Source organism: Bombyx mandarina, chromosome 04, assembly GCF_030267445.1.
Source record: "Bombyx mandarina strain Sakado chromosome 04, ASM3026744v2".
NCBI classification, from domain to species: Eukaryota; Metazoa; Arthropoda; class Insecta; order Lepidoptera; family Bombycidae; genus Bombyx; species Bombyx mandarina.
This window is the reverse complement of record NC_143211.1, coordinates 5456331-5459485: the sequence shown is the minus strand read 5'-3', so window position 1 is coordinate 5459485 and position 3155 is coordinate 5456331.

The following is a 3155-nucleotide window of genomic DNA, read 5'->3' as shown; positions in this document are numbered from 1 at the left end:
ATTTCATCATATTTGATATTTGTCAAAGTCAAACCAGTAAAATGACATAACAGAAACAAAAAAATCGACGAGGTTCTAGAATAATCATCATATTTTAAGGTTGAATTTTTATTTTAAATTATTATTTTCCTTTAAGTTTGAGTTTTCTATATGCACTGATGGCCATTTAATATTACACTGAGGTGAACTTCAAAAAATGATTAATTTGTTTGACAAAACTACTATTTTCTGGTAAATGTTCACAAACTTTTTGGCGGTAACTCAAGAAGGATAATTGTATCAGTTATTTTATTGATAATTTAATATTTCTGCAGGTATATTGATTTAAATACAAATATTTAAAAGTGAAATAATGACATTGGAAATGGCTTTTCTGGTTCTTCCAAAAAGTTCACTGCACTCAATGTTCCCGCCAAAAAGTCTTCAATTATTAAGTGTATTGTCTATGGTCTACGACAAATGCTAGTTTTTCATTTGTGCATTAGACAGTTAAAGGCAACCCCCACACAGCCAAATATTTGGAAATAGAAGCCGGAGTCTGTTCTTTTAGTGGGCTTGGCCAGAAACAAAAAAATTGAGATTTTTTATTTAACGAAGTTAACAAGGGTTTTGTCTATTTCCCGCAAATTCTAAAAGGCACTAAATTAATAAAATAACTTTTCATATAACATCACACATCTCACTCTCGTCATGGAAAATAGTTTTGAAGAATACATTTTTCTTTTCTTGGTTACCAAACATGAATTTGTTAGAATTTATTTCGATTTTTTGTTAAGTATTTTATGTTCTCCAACAGAGTTGAAGAAAATGTATAGGTAATAAAAGTATGCAACGTTCCTGTGTATTTTAAAAAATAGTATAATATACCCGTATGGACGGCTTTACAAAATATGATAACGAAGTATAGAAATTCAATAAAAACATAAAAAATTTATGGGCACTTGGGTGCCAAATGACTGAAGTATCTTACAAGAATATTAAATTATTCAAATTGGAATGTGGAATATTCTGGCCAAAGAGTACTGTACGCCACATCAACCCCTATGGTAATAGTAAAAATTATACCTGCTACAATAAACATGCAAATTCGATGCATTTAATGCTTAAGAGAAGCAGTGAATTGGTTATCACAAAGGACATGATAAAGCAGCGCAAATGGCTTGCTTTGCATATTTAGTAGCAGAAGTGAGCAGGAAGCCAGTTACCCAAGAATGAGCGAATATCATCAACGGTCCGCAGGTCGGCTTAATTATTGTCCAGCTGCCTGGATTCCTAGGGAGCCAGAACCAGAACAGAACCCTTTCGTCATGGCGCATTTCGATCGATACTTACAGCAGCTTTACCGCGCCCATGTTCAGGGCATGGCCCCATACAGGCCCATCGAAGATACCATCGGTGTTGACTGATTTAAAGCACTGGTCGCCAGGTTGGCAAGACCAAAGTGCGCACGATAAGTCGAGTTTGCCTACAATATGGCCCAACTACTCCAACTGTACCATGACTTCAATGCGGATCGCTCCAACCACGATGTGGGCATCAACTAGTGGCGCCTTCAGAGACCGTAAACCCACAGGGCCTGGGATATGTACTCAGAAAAGAATCATAACCGATTTTCCACTGAAGACACAAAACCAACCCCCGTGGAACACCGCGCATAACTTTTGTGAATCAGTTGCATACCGATCTGGCCTCCAAATAGGAGCTCATCAGTCGGCAGAGGTAAGGGGGCACTCGCGTCTTTCCTCAGTCTTTAACATATTTCACCGCAACTACCTACTAAGTATCGAATTTAAGAACAATTAACAAACGTAATTAATTTCAAGGTTATAAATAAATAATTAACACGATATTATGATAATAACAGTCTATATTTTTATACCAGTCGTTTAGTGTCATGTCACAGTAAACAATTACGCCACACAAGTTTGAATTTGCGAGTTTTATACGAAAATTCTGAGCCGCAATCGTAGCTGCCAAGAGATTACAATAGAAATTGCAAATTTGCGAAAATTTTATTAATACTAGTGCGGCAGTAATAGTTCATTAGCAAATCGCACATGAGAAACTCACTACACTCTATCTATCTTAATACCTTTGATTATTTTAGTTCTTCAAATATGTATGAATTGTATGTATTTTCAAACAAAAATTGCAAATTAAATGAAGATGCACAAAAATTTATATTATAGTTTAAATTATAGCTAGGCTGTTTATTTATTCTGGAATAATGAATAAAAACAAAGAATGTAATATGCGTTCCCATATCCGTTACAGTGGTAATAACATACCTACATGAACTTATCAAGGAAACTATTTTTTTTTCATTTCGTTATATGAGGTTAATATTTCGTGAGTTCAGCATAGAGAATGCGGGTAGCGAACTCGCTCCACACGGCCGTCGACCTCAAGCGAGCAGTGCAAGACGCATCATTTTCGATTATGATACTATGATGTTTTTTTGTATCTTAATTCACAAACTTAACTTGGTGTTTTCATTTTAGAACAGTTCCTTTGACGGTTCATTCGACTTGAGCCATAGTAAATTGGGTTTTTATTACATTTATTTAACTTATTCAAAATCACCTTAACGTAAAAAAAATTGAACTCCCCATATTATAGCAGCAAATTACAATAATTTATAAGGCCAAGTCACCAAGTATGTGCACTTGGATAATTTTATTTAAGATACTTTATTTTTCTGGAAAATTGGAGCCTAATTTTTGTTAGTAATAGTGGTTGTTAATAGTAAATTGTATGGCAGTATCATGATACTAAAAGATGTAAAATATATGATTTTAAGTAAAAATTGTATTATTTTAAAATAAATATATAAATATGTAATAGTAATGGTAAAATCTAAAATTATAAAAAATTCTGTACCTTTTGCGTTACAAGACAGTCAATACAAAAGCCATTTTTATGTCAAGCATCATTAAAAAGTAGCAATTATTACAAGATTACATAAAATGTAAAAGATAAATGTACGGAAATTCCAAGATGATATGAAATAAATGAGCCTACAAAATAATAAATATATTGCATAACTTACTTTACAATATTATTAAGTGTATAAATACTAATAAAAACTTAAAGTAACAACTTATGGTAGGTACCTAAGAAAGTTCACGTAATTCAATCAATATTTTACAAACAAC